This window comes from Sorex araneus, chromosome 5, assembly GCF_027595985.1.
Source record: "Sorex araneus isolate mSorAra2 chromosome 5, mSorAra2.pri, whole genome shotgun sequence".
Taxonomy (NCBI): Eukaryota; Metazoa; Chordata; class Mammalia; order Eulipotyphla; family Soricidae; genus Sorex; species Sorex araneus.
This window is the reverse complement of record NC_073306.1, coordinates 10697510-10715308: the sequence shown is the minus strand read 5'-3', so window position 1 is coordinate 10715308 and position 17799 is coordinate 10697510. Positions and strand designations below refer to the sequence as shown.

General features: G+C 45.3%; 1 non-coding gene across 1 annotated transcript; it reads right to left on the bottom strand.

Annotated features, from left to right (window-relative positions):
- Positions 1 to 6836: 6836 nt before the first annotated feature.
- LOC129405275 (U6 spliceosomal RNA) lies at positions 6837 to 6943 on the bottom strand. Its single transcript, XR_008630456.1, has one exon. It is a non-coding gene; the product is annotated as a U6 spliceosomal RNA (small nuclear RNA).
- Positions 6944 to 17799: the final 10856 nt, after the last annotated feature.

The window sequence follows — 17799 nt, the reverse complement described above, 5'->3', positions numbered from 1 at the left end:
GTAACCTCAGAGAGCCAGCACCTGTGCAACCTCCGAGAGCCAGCCCTGTGTAACCTCCGAGAGCCAGCCCTGTATTTCTACTATTCTTGGACGTTAGTCTTATAGTCTATTATTCTATATTCCACAGATGAGTGCAATCTTTCTATGTCTGTCTCTCTCTTTCTGACTCATTTCACTTAGCATGATACTTTCCATGTTGATCCACTTATATGCAAATGTCATGACCTCATTTTTTTAACAGCTGCATAGTATTCCATTATATAGATGTGCCAGAGTTTCTTCAACCAGTCATCTGTTCTAGGGCACTCGGGTTTTTTCCAGATTCTGGCTATTGTAAACAGTGCTGCGGTGAACATATAAGTGCATATGTCACTTCGGCTATACTTTTTGGCTTTTCTGGGATATATTCCCAGCAGTGGTATTGCTGGGTCAAATGGGTGCTCAACCTCTAGTTTTTTGAGAATCGTCCATACTGTTTTCCAAAAGGGCTGAACTAGCCGACATTCCCACTAGCAGTGTAGAAGGGTCCCTTTCTCCCCACATCCTCTCCAACAGCGGTTGCTTTTGTTCTTTTGGATGTGTGCTAGTCTCTGTGGTGTGAGGTGGTATCTCATGGTTGTTTTGATCTGCATCTCTCTGACGATTAGTGATGTAGAGCACTTTTTCATGTGCCTTTTGGCCATTCGTATCTCTTCCTTGGTAAAGTTTCTGTTCATTTCTTCGCCCCATTTTTTGATGGGGTTGGATGTTTTTTTCTTGTAGAGTTCAACCAGCGCTTTATATACCCTTGATATCAACCCCTTATCTGATGGGTATTGTGTAAATATCCTTTCCCATTCTGTAGATAGTCTTTGTATTCTGGTCGCTGTATCTTTTGCGGTGCAGAAGCTTTTTAGTTTAATGTAGTTCCATTTGTTGATCTCTATTTTTACTAGATTGCTTAGTTCCGTGTCATCTTTGAAGATACCTTTATCTTCAATATCCTGGAGGGTTTTGCCGACCTTGTCTTCAATGTACCTTATGGTTTGTGGTCTGATGTTGAGGTCTTTAATCCATTTTGATCTGACTTTTGTGCATGGTGTCAGGTCGAGTTGTAAGCCCATTTTTTTTGCATGTGGTTGTCCAGTTGTGCCAGCACCATTTGTTAAAGAGACTTTCCTTGCTTCACTTCACATCTCTTGCTCCTTTATCAAAGATTAGATGATCATACATTTGAGGTTGTGTGTGGGGATATTCCACCCTGTTCCATTGGTCTGCAGCTCTGCCTTTGTTCCAGTACCATGCTGTTTTAATTGTTACCGCTTTGCAGTAGAGTTTAAGGTTGGGGAGGGTGATGCCTCCCATCATCTTTTTCCCAAGAATTGTTTTAGCTATCCGTGGGCGTTTATTGTTCCATATAAATTTCAGGATTGCTTGCTCCGCTTCTTTGAAGAATGCCATGGGTATCCCTATAGGGATCGCGTTAAATCTGTATAATGCTTTTGGGAGTATTGCCATTTTGACAATGTTTATTCTCCCTATCCATGAGCAGGGGATATGTTTCTATTTCCTCATGTCCTCTTTTATTTCATGGAGTAGAGTTTTATAGTTTTCTTTGTAGAGCTCCTTTACTTCTTTAGTTAAGCTGATTCCAAGATATTTGATTTTCTGGGGCACAATTGTGAATGGGATTGCTTTTTTCATGTCCCTTTCCTCTGTCTGGTTGTTTGCATATAGGAAGGCCATGGATTTTTGGGTATTGATTTTATAGCCTGCGACTTTACTGTATAGGTCAATTGTTTCTAAGAGTTTCTTACTAGAGCTTTTAGGTTTCTCTAGGTATAGCATCATATCGTCTGCAAATAGTGAGAGCTTGATTTCTTCCTTTCCGATCTGAATCCCCTTAGTATCTTTTTCTTGCCTGATGGCTATTGCTAATACTTCCAATACTATATTAAAGAGAAGTGGTGAGAGTGGGCATCCTTGTCTTGTCCCCGATCTTAGAGGAAAAGCCCTTAGTTTTTCTCCATTGATGATAATGCTTGCCCTAGGTTCGTGGTAGATGGCTTTGACTATCTTGAGAAAAGTTCCTCCAAAACCCATTTTGGTGAGAGTTTTTATCATGAATCGGTGTTGGATCTTGTCAAATGCTTTCTCTGCATCTATTGATATGATCATATGGTTTTTATCTTTACTTTTGTTGATGTGATGGATTATGTTGATTGATTTCCGAATGTTAAACCATCCTTGCATCCCCGGGATGAATCCCACTTGGTCATGGTGTATGATCTTTTTGATGAGTTGTTGGATTCTATTTGCTAGTATTTTGTTGAGGATCTTCGCATCGGTGTTCATCAAGGATATTGGTCTATAGTTTTCTTTGTTAGTGGTGTCTTTGTTTGCTTTTGGTATTAGGGAGATATGTGCCTCGTAGAAACTGTTCGGGAGGGTTCCTGTCTTTTCAATTTCCTGGAAAAGCTTGAGGAGAACTGGCAACAAGTCTTCCTTAAATGTTTGGAAGAATTCGCCAGTGAATCCGTCTGGACCTGGGCTTTTGTTTTTGGGGAGACTTTTGATTACAGTTTCGATTTCCTTGATATTTATGGGCCTACTGAGGTATTTCATGTCTTCTTGGTTCAGTCTTGGGAGATTGTAGGAGTCAAGGAATTCGTCCATTTCTTTTAGGTTCTCTTGCTTCGTGGCATACAGACTTTCAAAGTAGTCTCTGATGATCCTTTGAATCTCCTTGGTTTCTGTTGTGATGTCCCCCTTTTCATTTCTGATTCGGTTTATTACGGTTTTCTCTTTTTCTTTCTTTGTGAGTCTTGCTAGCGGTTTATCAATCTTATTTATTTTCTCGAAGAACCAGCTCTTTGTTTCATTGATCTTACGGATTGTTTTTCGGGTTTCCATATCGTTAATTTCTGCTCTAAGTTTTATTATCTCTTTCCTTCGATCTGGTTTGGGTTCCTTTTGCTGGTCCTCTTCTAAGATCTTGAGCTGCGAAGTCAAGCTATCTATGTGGGCCCTTTCTTCCCTCCTGAGGAATGCTTGGAGAGCTATAAATTTTCCCCTTAACACAGCTTTAGCTGCGTCCCATAGGTTCTGGTAGCTTGTGTCTTCATTCTCATTTGTTTCGAGGTATCTCTTAATTTCTTTCTTGATTTCCTCTGTGTAAGTCTATGGTTTCTAAGAGTTTCTTAGTAGAGGCTTTAGGCTTCTCTTGGTATAGTATCGTATCGTCTGCAAATAGTGAGTTTGATTTCTTCCTTTCCTATCTGGATGCCCTTAATCCCTTTTTCTTGTCTAATGGCTATTGCAAGTACTTCCAGTACTATATTGAAGAGAAGTGGTGAGAGTGGGCATCCTTGTCTTGTGCCTGATCTTAGAGGAAAGGCCCTTAGTTTTTCCCCATTGAGGATAATGCTTGCTGTAGGCTTGTGGTAGATGGCTTCAACTATCTTGAGGAAAGTTCCTCCAAACCCCATTTTGGTGAGGGTTTTCATCATGAACGGATGTTGGATCTTGTCAAATGCTTTCTCTGCATCTATTGATATGATCATATGGTTTTTATCTTTACTTTTGTTGATATGATGGATTATGTTGATTGATTTCCGAATGTTAAACCATCCTTGCATCCCCGGGATGAATCCCACTTGGTCATGATGTATGATCTTTTTGATGAGTTGTTGGATCCTATTTGCTAAAATTTTGTTGAGGAACTTCGCATCAGTGTTCATCAGGGATATTGGTCTATAATTTTCTTTCTTAGTGGTGTCTGTTTGCTTTTAGTATTAGGGAGATGTATGCTTCATAGAAACTGTTTGGGAGAATTCCTATTTTTTCAATTTCCTGGAAAAGCTTGAGGAGAACTGGCAACAGGTCTTCTTTAAATGATTGGAAGAATTCACCAGTAAAACAATCTGGGCCTGGGCTTTTGTTTTTGGGGAGATTTTTGAGTACAGTTTCAATTTCCTTAACATTGATGGGTCTATTCAGGTATTCCAGGTCTTCTTTGTTCAGTCTTGGGAGATTGTAGGAATCAAGGAATTCATCCATTTCTTTTAGGTTCTCCTGTTTTGTGGCATATAGACCTTCAAAGTAGTCTCTAATGATCTTTTGAATCTCACTGGTTTCTGTTATGATGTCCCCCTTTTCATTTCTGATTCGATTTATTATCTGTTATTTATCTGTTCTCTCTCTTTCTTTCTTTGTTAATCTTGCTAGCGGTTTATCAATCTTATTTATTTTCTCGAAGAACCAGCTCTTTGTTCCATTGATCTTTCGGATTGTTTTTTTGCCGTGAAGTCAAGCTATCTATGTGGCCCTTTCTTCCTTCCTGAGGAATGCTTGGAGAGCTATAAATTTTCCCCTTAACACGGTTTTAGCTGCGTCCCATAGGTTTTGGTAGCTCGTGTCTTCATTCTCATTTGTTTCTAAGTGTCTTTTGATTTCTTCCTTGATTTCCTTCCTGACCCACTCATTGTTCAACACTGAGTTGTTTAATTTCCAGGTATTTGATTTGTTTCTCCGTGTCGGTGAGTGGTTAGCTTCTATCTTCAGCGCATTGTGGTCTGAAAAGATGGTTGATACAATTTCTATTTTTCCGATTCTATTGAGGTACGTTCTGGGGCCCAGTACATGGTCTATTTTAGAAAATGTTCCGTGTGCACTGGAAAAGAATGTGTATTCTTTCTTTTGGGGGTTCTCAAACTTTGTATGAGGGAAATATGAGCACAAAAATGTGTAAATCTGTAACTGTACCCTCACGGTGATTCACTAATTAAAAATAAATAAATTTAAATTAACAAATAAAATAAAAATAAATAAATAAATAAAATCAGAATTAAGAAAGATTTGGAAGCTAAAAAAATATAAAGACTCAAAGAAAGAGAGGAGTTCACAGGACCGATGCCAGTCTAGCCTTATGTAAATCGCTCTTCCTGTCTGCTACATCAAAGTCTGGTATTTACAGGCTCTAGAGTTTCATTGAAAGAAAAACTGTCAAGGAAACAGTTAGAATCCCAAAAGACTTAAAATGCTTTGGGGGATGGGGCGGAGAGATAGTACAGTGGGTTGGGCATTTGCCTTGCATGTGGCCAACCCAGGTTCAATCTCAGGTACCTCATATGGTATGTGAACGCCTCAAGGAGTAATCTCTGAGTGTACAGCTGGGAGTAGTAAGCCCTGAGCTTACATCAACCATCACCACTAAAAAAAGTTTTTTTGGTGAAATTGTATCACACTTGTCTAATTCCCCAAGATGGTCAGAGTCCTGTTTCCTGATACAGGATGGCCTCTGCTTTCTTCTGCTGCACCATTTGTGTTAAGGGTCAGGTGCAAGGTCAGGGGACTTGATTCCATCAACTGTGATACTGACCATCCTCACATGACACCCTGCCTATGACTTCTGCCTTCTATGCATCTCCTAGTTTCCGACCCTCTCTCCGGCCCACCTCGTCCAACTCGGGTGAAGTCTCACTGGATGAAGGCAGTTGATTTCCAACACGGAGGTGAGTGGGTCTCAGATGGGAAAACATTGATTGGCTCTTTCTCTGATAAGCATCATTCTAGATATGTTTTGCTTGATTATATATATTTTTTATTTTATTTTTTAATTTTTATTTTCTTTATTTTTGTAATTGGATCACAGTGAGATGCACAGTTACAAAGTTGTACATGTTTGGGTTTCAGTCATACAATGTTCCAGCACCCGTCCCTTCACCAGTGCACATTTCCCACCACCAATGTCCCCAGTTTACCTTCCTCCAACCCCCAACTACTGCCCCCATCCCCAACCCCCATGCCTGCCTCTGTGGCAGGCACTTCTCTTCTTTCTCTCTTGTTCAGATATTTACTTATTTATTGAGGCAGCATTGGTTTTAGTTTTGGGGGTGTAAGTTTTGTTTTGTTTTGAGTGTCTAGTCTATACCTGACTGTGCTCAGGGCTTATTCCTGACTCTGTGCTCAGGGACCACAACTGGTGGGGCTCAAGGAACCATATGAGGTACCGAGGCTAAAACTCTAGTCAACTACATTCAGGGCAAGTGCTTTCCCACTGTGCTATTTCACCAAGCCCAGAGGACTAAAAAGCTGGGCACTGGGGGCTCACCCCTAGTGATACTTAAGCTGGAAGTTCTGGGGGGCCCTAACAGGGTCACACATTAGTAGTTGGAGAGGGCCACGTAGCAGGGATCAAACTCTGGGCCTTGAACACACCTCCCCTGTCCTCGGCTTTCCCACCTATCTCCCAGTCTCCAGATACTCACTTTGAAAAAATATTTGATTATGACATCTGCCTTTTTATCGTCTCTATTTATTTTGGTTTCTAAAACTGACTTTTTAAAAAATATAATTCTTTCTATATTCTTGGACAGCGGAGAGAGTGCACAGGGGTGGAGCATGTGCCTTATATGCAGGGGGTCAGGAGTTTGATCCCTGGAACTGCACGTGCCCCTCAACATGGCCAGCAAAGCACGGGAGGTCGCGAGCACTGAATTGCAGGCTGGAGCATGAGCTAAACTGTCAGACTGATTCCACCCCGTAGAGTACTGAAGGAAGAGACCTGGGAGCCCCCACATCAGCACTGCACGAAAAAGATATTTGGAATATTCTGGATATTAATTTTTTTTTCCTTTTGGGTCATACCCAGCAATGCACAGGAGTTACTCCTGGTTCTGCACTCAGGAATTACTCCTGTTGGTGCTCAGGGGACCAAATGGAATGCCAGGGTTCGAACTTGGTTTGGCTGCATGCAAGGCAAATGCCCTACCCGCTGTGCTATCAATCCAGTCCCTGGATATGGATTCTTTGTCAGACATAAACGCTACAAACATATTTTATTATACTCTTTGTAAAAAATAATGGAGTGCTTCATGAGTTTGCGAGACATCTTTATCCAGGAACCATGCTAACCTCCTCTGTATGGTTCCAATTTTAGTATCTGTGCTGCCAAAGTGAGCACTATTTTACTACACTTTATGAAATCTTTGGATGAAGCAGAGCTTTAAGAGAAAATAATTTACTGCTTTTCTCTATGGTTACTTGGTGGGGGATTGTATTTAAGCAAAGATAACCTACTCTAGTGTTATAAATCCATTGTTTTGTTTACTTTTATAATCAACCCAGCATTTCCTAATAAGGTATGAGTTAACAGTGTCCATGCATTTTTAGAAATTTGCTGCGCAATTATTATAAATGTAACAGCTTTAAAAATATTGTTTAGGGCCTGGAGTGATAGCACAGTGGGCAGGGCGTTTGCCTTGCACGCGGCCCACCCGGGTTCGATTCCCAGCATCCCATATGGTCCCCTGAGCACCTGAGTGCAGAGCCAGGAGTGATCCCTGTGCATCACCGGGTATGACCCAAAAAGCAAAAAAAAAAAGAAACCCAAAACCCAAAACAATGTTTAGGGACTGGAGTGATAGTGAGAAGATAGGGTGCTTGCCTGGTGAAGGGATGGGCTCCCTGAACTTTGTATGAGGGAAGTATAAGCACAAAAGTGTATAAATCTGTAACTGTACCCTCACGGTGATTCACTAATTAAAAATAAATAAATTTAAAAAAAAAGAAATGGAATAGAACAATTGTTGTCAGAAACTTTATGGAATATCTTATGGTGATATTTGAAGTTGTTGGTTCTTCTGATGAGAGAGAGGTATTAAAGTGAAAATAGACATATCTTACCTTATAAAACTGCAACAAAATATACTATAAAGAAAAAAAAAGATAGGGTGCTTGCCTTGTACACGGTTGACTCAGGTCCAATCTTCAGCATTCCATATGGCCCCCCAGACACCTCCAGGAGTGATCCCTGACACAACTGGGTGTGGCCCCTCAATAACAAGCAAACACAACCGACTCCATGTTTAGTTTCCACACGTGCTCTATGGTGGCTGTCTCTGACTGGCTTATCCGGACCCTCCACTCAAGGTCAACACTAGGACGGGGTCTCATCTGAGCTCCATCTTACGATCCGAGTTCTTATCATCATCCTCAGAATTTGTTTTCCTCAAAGCTCCAGTATTCAATGAAATGTGTTCATCCAAAGCCATCGAGGAACTTCCAGCTTTTTCTGCTGCTCTGGATCATTCACATCCCGACCCCACTGTAAAAGGTTAGGTAATCCCACCCAGGAAAATCTCTTTTTTGAGGAATGTAAGGTCCGTTGGCTGGAGACCTTCACTACGCTCAAGGAGGGCCGTGGGGGAGAGCAAGAACAAGAAACAAAAAGGTCTGTGTCTGAAGCAAAACACTGCTGCCTTGAGACCCCAACCCCTTTATGAAATCTCTGGATGAAACAGAGCTTTAATGGAAAATAATTGACTGTTTTTCTCTCTGGTTACTTGGTGGTCACCACCTTCCTGATAGAACTTTGGAAAGCCAGTTCCAGCGAGCTGGCAGAGCGTGCTCAGACAGCAAAGCCCTGACCCTACTTCATTTCCCTCCTATTAAGCCTGAAATGCAGATGAGCTTACCTGACTCCTCGCTGCATAACCAGATGCTACCGATGCATGCAGTGTATGAGCAAGCATGGAATCTTTACACACACATGCAACTTTAGCACCGCTCCAAGCGTCTACTCATGCCGGCCCTTACGCACACCTTCCCCTTCGCTCGCTCCTTAACCTCCCCTAACCCAGTGCATGACTCTCCCTTGAGAGCACCCAGGTCTCCCCCTTGTGTATTATCCCTTTAATAAATCTCTGTGACTGTCTGTTCTGTTGTCCTTGAATTTTTTTTTTCCCCTGACAAAGAAGCAAGGCAAAGCAGGGAGCCTGCTCTCCTTCTGGCCCCTCTGATAAAATTTAATCTCACTGAATTCATTCTTTCAGATCGGGTCTTTTCCCACTCTGGACCTGAGACAGCTAAATCTTCTTTTTAGTTAATTTTTAAAATTGAATCACTGTGAGATAGAGTTACAAAGCTTTCATGTTTGAGTTTCAGTCAAATAATGATCGAACACCCATCCCTCCACCAGTCCACACTTTCCACCAGTATCCCCCCTTTCCAACCCTCCCCCTGCCTCCATGGCAGACAGTTTCCCCCATACTCTCTCTCTATCTACTTTTGGGCATTATGGTTTGCAATATAGATACTAAGAGGCTATCATGTTTGGTTCTTTGTCTACTTTCAGTACATATCTCCCATCCCGAATGATCGCTCCAACCATCATTGACTAAGTGATCCCTTCTCTATTCCAGCTGCCTTCTCCCCCAGCTCATGAGACAAGCTTCCAACTATGGAGCAATATTCCTGGTCCTTGTGTCTACTGTCCTTGGATGTCAGTCTCATATTATGTTATTTTATATTCCACAAATGAGTACAGTCCTTCTATGTCTGTCCCTCTTTTTCTGACTCTTTCACTTAGCATGATACTCTCCATGACCATCCACTTTATAAGCAAATTTCATGAGTTCATCTTTCATAACAGCTGCATAGTTTTCTATTGTGTAGAATATTTACCTAATACCCATCTGATAATGGTTAATATCAAGGATATACAAGACCCTAGTTGAATTGTACAAGAAAATAACTCCAACCCCATAAAAAATGGGGAGAAGAAATGAACAGAAGCTTTCTCAAAAAAGAAATACAAATGGACAAAAGGCACACACAAAAATGCTCTACATCGCTAATCATCAGGGAGATGCAAATCAAAACAACAATGAGATATCTCACACCACAGAGACTGTCACACATCAAAAAGAACAAGAACAACCAGTGGTGCTGGCATGAATGTGGAGAGAAAGGGACTCTCTTTCATGGTTGGTGGGAATTGCTGACCGATTCAGCTGTTTTGGAAAATAATACAGGCATTCTCTCAAAAAGTGGAAATTGAGCTTCCATATGACCCCGCAATACCACTTCTGGGAATATATCCGGAGGGTGCAAAAGAAGCACAGTAGAAATGACATCTGCACCTCTATGTTCATTGCAGCACTGTTTACAATAGCCAGAGTCTGGAAACACTTGAGTGCCAGAGAACAGACGACTGGTTAAAGAAATTTTGATACACCTACACAGTAAAACAACTAAATATTTTTTAAATTAGTGAATCACCGTGAGGTACAGTTACATAAATACTTACAAACTTCCGTGTTTGTATTTCAGTCATACAATGATCGAGTACCCATCCCTCCACCAATGCCCATTCTCCAATGATTTCAGTATCCCTCCCTCCATCCCCTCTCTCTGTGACAGGGCATTCCCTTTTGCTCTCCCGTTTTGGGTGTTGTGGTTTGCAATAGAGGAATTGAGTGGCCATTGGAAATAGGTAAATCTCGTCCCAGCCTAAATTCCATCCATGCTCTCCCAGCCGAGCTAAGGGATGAAGGCGTGGTCCGAGCGCCACCTGGTGGGAGAATTGGGTAATTGCCCCTTGGATCTGGAATTCACCAGATCCTACTTTAGTTTGGGGGAGTTCTGGGGGAGTTCTGGGGCTAGGCAGACCCGCCCCCTATCTCTGTGCCCCGTCCCCGTCTATTCTCCAATAACAGAAAGATTCCTTCACCTCTGACGTTCAGATGAAGACTCAAGAAGGTTTTATGTGCTACATCATTTTTCCTACCTCCTGCCCTAACAGATCCCAATTGATGGCAAACATCTTCCATCCTTGCAGGAATGAGAGACAGTAACAGGTCTCCTTGGGATCTAAGTTAGTCTTCGGGACCGCGGGGCTGAGGGACCCTCTTCACTCCTAGCCAGCATCCTGAGCACCCCCCTCACACACACACACCTTTCTGGCCAAGCACCTCCACTTTCAACAGGAAGTAGACATGGCTCTGAGAAGGAAGTAGCTAACCCCGCTGCCCCTGGCTGCCTCTCACAGGGTCCTTTCTTCCTGCGTCTGTGCAAAGTCCAGTCCCCACCCTGTGGATTCTGCAGTTTAAGCAAGGCAGGAGGGGCGCCGAGTGCATGGATTTCCTGTCTCCCTAGGTCTGGGCTTCCTCGGTTGCTGCAGCCCACAGGTGCAAATCAGACCCGGGGTAGGCTTGGGAGGGGACTGGAGGGCATGTGCTTTAAAGTCCCCCATACCACCTACAGGATAGCAGGTCACATCCTGCTGTCCTCGTAACATCAGGGGGAGGGCTCACCCAGTGCCCTTTGAAGTGCTCCTGTCAAACAGGCAGTGCTAAGGAAGTGGCTCCTGGATGAAGTGGGTAAGAGGAGGCTATTAGCACTCAGCTGGGAGGTGCTGGATTACCTCCGAGGGCCCTGGATGTCAGGTCAGGGGAATGCTTTTCTGCAGGGCAGCCGGCCCATTAGAGTCCGCGTCTTTTCTAAATTCTTTCCTAAGTCCCACTTTCAGTAGCTTCAGCAGTAGGAGTGCTAAATGCCCCGGGCACGCGCGGTCCCTAGGGTCCATCAGATGCAGGGGCCGAGTCAGCTGGGCAGTAAGGGAAGGTATAGACCGTTAGATCTGCAGGGAGAATCGCAGAGAAGAGTGAGAGGACGACTTTAGAGAGAGGAAGGAAGGGTTGTTCTGGAGGGAGAAGAGACGCAGGCCAGCACGCTGCCCCAGACCTCACTAGACATCTGTGCACCCGAAACCACAGAAAGATCGGGCCTTACAGCACTGCAGAAAAGGAAATTTGTTTTATCAAGGAAATAAAACTCCTACTGACGTGAGGATCCTTACTGTTTTGTTGTAACCCAATAGGGAGAGGGACCCCTGGAGGGTTGCACTGGAGATTTAGGAATAAAGGTCAACTTAAAGTGGCTTGATTTGAATGGGGAGGGTTCTGTGAACTGGGGTCTAAAGCAGGGAAGGGGACAGCGTGAAGGACTCAGTTTCCTCAGCCTCTTTCTCTGCCAGGACCGTGGCCTTCCGACTTGCGCTGGGCTCTGCTGCCATCTGCCGGTCATCTCTGGAAGGGCAGAAGGAAGCTTCACACCAGTTGCCCCGACAGCGCCACCTGCAGTTGTTCTTAAGGGGCTCGTTTGACGTCTTGGCCGCGTCTTGTCACACTTGTCACTTGGCTCAGAACCTCTGCCCCAAAGCTTGACGTTTCCGGCTACAAACAGGCTGTGGGCGGAGGCCACTCGCCTCTTCCGGGAACCTGTTGGTGTAAAAGAGAAGGTGGTGCGGGGTGGAGGGATAGTGCTGCCGCTGTCACACTGCTTTGGTCCCTGCATCACGTGACCCCCAGGTGTTACCTGCTGGTGGTTGCTGACCTAGGGCCACACCTATGTAAATATCCCAGCGTTTGTACTTAAACTTGTATGTTAACTTCTCAAGAACTGCCTTTCTGATGGGGGTGGGGAGGTAATGCTAAAGTAATTAGACCTCACAGTACTGCATGCATCCTCTGGACTAGCCTGGAATGAAACCCACTGGCAGGTTAGCCCCAGACCTTGGAGCACTGGTTTAGGAGTCTTCCTTTTCCAAAAGATGGTGTTTCTTTTGTAATCTTTTTTTTTTTCCCTCCTAGTTTTTGGCCCACACCTGATGATGCTCAGACCTTACTCCTGCCTCTCTGCTCAGGGATCACTCTTGGCGGGCTCAGGGGACCATATGGAGTCCCAAGAACCAAACCCAGGTCAGCTGTTTGCAAGGCCGACGCCCCACCCACTGTACTATAACTCTGGTCCTTATGGGGGTTTCTTGGGAGTGTCCAGCAGGGTCCATTGCAGCATCATCAATGTTTTCCAAATGGAAGATCTTCCTCTTCCCCCTGTAGCGGAAAAATATTTGCTCACTGCTCATGAGAGTATGTGAGCGCATGCGTGCATGTGTGTGTGTGTGTGTGTGTGCGCGCGCGTGTGTGTTAGAGGTTGTGTGTTACTGGAGGGGGGTCAGCTAGAGCTTCGGCCAGGGGTGCTGAGGTATCAGGTGCCTCAGCCTGAAGAAACATTCCCTCCTATGGAAGGACTGGACACTCCCCTTGACAATATTGCAGGGGGTTGTTCTCTTTCCACCGAAAATCTGAGGGAGAACATCAAAAAATCAGCAGGGAATGTGGCTGGACAAGTGAGGCTGGACAAGGGGTCGTCCTCCTTCCATCTCTGGCCTACCACCCCCAGCACCTCCAGTGTGGCTCTGATGGCCCCAAAGTACCGCTGGCTGTGGCACCCCCACAAATAAAACCAAACGGAAAGGAGTGAGGCATGAGCTTTCTAGTACAGGCTCACAGCATTTCTGATCAAAGGACAAATATCAACAGTTGAAGAGGATGGTCCTTTCCCTTCACAGGGTTTTCTAGTGTTTTATTATTTTTTTTCTCCCGAAAGTGAATATTGATTATAGGTGTGCTGTTTCTTTCTTTCTTTTTTTTTTTTTTGCTTTTTGGGTCACACCTGGCGATGCACAGGGGTTACTCCTGGCTCTGCACTCAGGAATTACCCCTGGTGGTGCTCAGGGGACCATATGGGATGCTGGGAATCGAACCTGGATCGGCCGCATGCAAGGCAAATGCCCTACCTGCTGTGCTATCGCTCCAGCCCCCAGATGTGCTGTTTCTATCTCTGAAAAATAAAACAGAATGTTTCTTAATCAGAGACGGGGATTGTGTGTGTCTAGGACTTTGGTTCTACAGAGGGTGGTCAGAGGCTTCCTGGCCTTTCCTAACTTCAGCCTCTCTAGGACTACACAAAACGGCCACAAGCCAGTGACAAGACACAGATTGCATGCGTTCAATAGGAAGTTAAGAGAAAACTGGAGGAGCCACAATAAATTTTTAAATTTTTCTTTTCTAGGCCCCTAAAGAGATTTCTGAATATCCAAGTTTAAGAGTTTTCCAGCTTGCTCAACTAATGGAAGCTGAGAGCAGCCAAGCCAGAACTCCTGAGCTTAGCAAATGAGACACGGCCTGAACAAACCCAGCTCATGTTCTCTCCACAATGTTTCTGAAAACAGAGGGAAGCGCCTTTCCAAAGCCTGAGCAGAGAATCTGGGAGTTACTTTGGGTTATTTCTTCCCCCCCAGAGCAGAGAACGGGACCTGGAGAGTCCGTCCCCGGGATCTCTCTGCCTTCCCTCCCATCTTGAGCACTGATTTCTTGAAGTATCTTTGCTCCTTCTCCAGTTCATCCAACCCAGACATGCTGCTTTTGTTCACCTGGGACCATCCTGCCTTCAACACTCACAAGTTATCCACACAGGTCAATACACTGTCACTGTCACTGTCATCCCGTTGCTCATCGATTTGCTCGAGCGGGCACAGTCTCCACTGTAAGACTTGTTGTTACTGTTTCTGGCATATAGAATATGCCACAGGTAGCTGTACGGCTCTGCCGTACAGGCGGGATACTCTTGGTAGCTTACTGGACTCTCAGAGAGGGACGAAGGAATCGAATCCTGGTCGGCTGTGTGCAAGGCAAATGTCCTACCCCCTGTGCTATTGCTCTAGCCCCTAAGGTCAATACACAGGACTGCCTAAAGGTTGGGCCTATTGCCCAATATCCAATGCAATCCCAAGGATGCTGCCCACTATTGCCCTTATTGTTAATCTAGTCAGCAGCTGGAGTTCAGCACGATGGTCCAGGTACCAGACTAGCCTCCCATCGGGACTCAGCACTTGTGGTCTTAGAGAGGAGGCCAAGGAGCCCAGGAGTGGTGGAGAGGGATGCCCCAGGCCCCCTAGGAGTCCCAACCAGAGTGCATCAGGAAAGGATTCGCCACTCCATCACCTAATTCCACCAAACCCAGGAGACTGACAAGACATTTTAGACCAATTCATGCAGTGCCTGAATTGCAAAAGCCCGGTACAGGCATTGCTGTGTGAAAAAATCAGCTCCCAAATCAAACCCTCAAGTTTAGGACAGCCCTTTGGGTAAAACAAGTTTTGCTTAGTTTAAGAATGCAGGGCTGCCCCTTGTGCCTACTGCCCTTGGGTGTCAGTCTCATAGTTGAAAGCCTGTCTCATGAGCTGGGAGAGAAGGCAGCTGGAATAGAGAAGGGATCACTAAAACAATGATGGTTGGAGATGGGAGATGTGTGTTGAAAGCAGATAGAGGACCAAACATGGTAACCTCTCAGTATCTGTATTGCAAACCATAATGCACAAAAGTAGGGAGAGAATATGGGGGAAATTGTCTGCCATAGCGGCAGGAGGAGGGTTGGAAAAGGGGGGGAGATACTGAGGACATTGGGGTGGAGAATGTGCACTGGTGGAGGGATGGGTATTTGATTATTGTATGACTGAAACTCAAACATGAAAGCTTGTAACTGTATCTCACAGTGATTCAATTAAAAAATAAATAAATAAAATTAAAAAGAACACAGGGCTGCAAACAGGGCTAAAAGCAGGAACCATCCTGCTAGAATAGAATGGGAGAGTGCCAGGACTCCAAGGCTCTACATCAAAGGCGGCTGTGAATGGTTATCCCAGGATGCCCAGTTATGCAAATATCCCAGCCTTTGTGCTTAACTTGTTTGTAAACTTCGTAATAATGGCCAGTGCCTGGGACCCAGGGGTATGATGATACTGGAGTAATAAATAAACCCAAACTGCCCCATCCTAGGAACTGTAGAAGCTAGTTTGCTCCTGGGACAGTCACTTCACTGTCTGTCTCTCTCTTTGGAACTTGACCCTGTGACTCTGCAGGCTGCTGGTCTGACAGGATTTCATGATGATTCTCACACTTCTTGACGTGATCCTGAACAGCTGGAGCTGACTTTGCATGAGGGAAAGCAGTAAGGATGTCGGTGGGCCCCACGGATGACTTATGTGAGGTGGGGAGGAGAAAGACAGTCACTTTCTCCCCAACCGTCTCTGCTACCCGGGACCCAGGGTTACTGGGTTCTTGTCTCACCTCGCGGAGAGGAATTTCAGGAGTAGACAAGCAGTGAAATAAATAAATAGATTTTATTTGGAGGCTTTTTAAGGTGTGTGTGGGAGAGAGAGAGAGAGAGAGAGAGAGAGAGAGAGAGAAGAGAGAGAGAGAGAGAGAGAGAGAGAAGAGAAGAGAGAGAGAGAGAGAGAGAGAGAGAGAGAGAGAGAGAGAGAGAGAGAGAGAGAGAGAGAGAGAGAGAGAGAGAGAGAGAGAGAGAACACGGGCTTCTCCAGGGGCAGAGAGCCCCTACACACATCCTAGCATTAGACACGAAAGCATGAAAGTCCACATCTCAAGAGGGGAGATGCGGGTGTCACATGTGCTAAGGCGCCACGTGTGCTCCACCACATGGGCACAAGCAGCACATGGACTCAGACAGTATATGCGCGCCTTCCCTTGTTCAAGGTGGCCTTTAGAGGGGTTTCTCCAACCTGCCCCCAAGTGGGTGGGGCTTCTTCCCAGGTAAAAGTTCATTGCTAAGGAGGTTACCAGGGAGGTTGGGAGTGGTGATGGTCTTCTTTAGGCTAAATTAATCAGATTGAGGGAGAGGTCCGAGGGAATTCGAGGAAATCCCCAATCTCCTCAGGGCCCACTGCTTAAGGTCTTATCCATATCCACATAGTGGATCAGCCTTGGAATTTTCCTCCCAGAACTTTTGCTGACCTGTTCCATTGTCCAGGGCCTTTCCCTACCTACCTGCCTACATCAGTAACACTGAGCTGAGGAACCTTAGAACAAACACCAGCACCAAGCTCCCCAGGGGCTCAGCGCTCCAGGCCACCCGTTCCCTGGAATTTCCCGTTGACTTTGCACCAACCCGGTGCAACGGGTGTAATTGGTTCTGCCTGCAATATGTATTTCCATAAAACCGGGTAACTCATCCAGAGTTGGGAAGTAGGGGGATGGTTTCAGCGTCATGAAGCTGGGTTGGTTTAAGGGCAATTTTTAACCCCCCTTTGGCCGGGGGAATGGAAGTGCAGGGGTTGGAAAAAAAGAGAAGTTTCTGCAGGAAATAATAAAGCCCTCAGCTCCACTGCAGCATAGGCGGTGGCCCTGGCTGTCTATTCTGGGAGAATTAAGAATAAGAGTCTACCCCGGGCTCTAGGCTCCGAGTCCCTCTCTCCCCTTTCGCGGCAGCCCCCGGCACAGAGCTGGCTTCCACTCACATTCTCTTAGCTCCTATACAATTGCATTTTCACGCTCTGATTTTATGCTTGAAAAATATCCCCCGAAGCAGCCTTCAGCTCTGCTGGGTAGCCTGCCGGCTGGTCTGTGCTACCTCCTGAGATTTCAACTAGTGTTTTTGTTAGTGCTCGGGTTGCAAGGCATCCCCACTTTGGGAGAAATTCGATTTCTCCCCTTGAATCTCTTTCTTTTTTCATATGTAATTTCGCAGAACACAAGTGAGGCAGAAATTAGGCGGTAGGGATTGACTTCGGTACGGAGAACAGGAAGTGACGTCAGGGGAGGCTCGCGGGTCACCTCGTGGGGTTGGCTGGGCTCTGGCCCATGCGGTGTAGGAGCTCATTAGTAGACTTGATCAGTCCTCGCCTTCCCAGACAGATGGTGGCAGAGGTGGGTCTGGAGGAAGTGACTGTCTTTCTCCTCTCTGCCTCAGTCCACCCAAGAGGACCCACTGACTTCGCCAGCTTTTCCAAGATCTTCTGCCTAGGCCAATAGGAGACAAGTAAGTACTACCTAGTTTCCATTTTAAAGAAGATTAGACTCTTGGGGCTGGAGCAGTCGTTCAGCAGCTAGGGCATTTGCCTTGCACGTGGCCAACCCCGGTTCGATTCCCAGCATCCCCATATGGTCCCCTGAGCACCGCCAGGAGTAGTTCCGGAGTTCATGAGCCAGGAGTAACCCCTGAGTATCGCCAGGTGTGAGCCAAAAAGAAAAAAAAAGAAGAATTAGACTCTTAAATACATGTCACTTGTGTTGGTATGGAGAGTGGATGATAAAGCTGGATTTCATAGCTCAAGTCATATTGTTGCGTGGATGCAGGAGCTCACAAGCCACGTGGGCTGTTTTTTTTTTTTTTTTT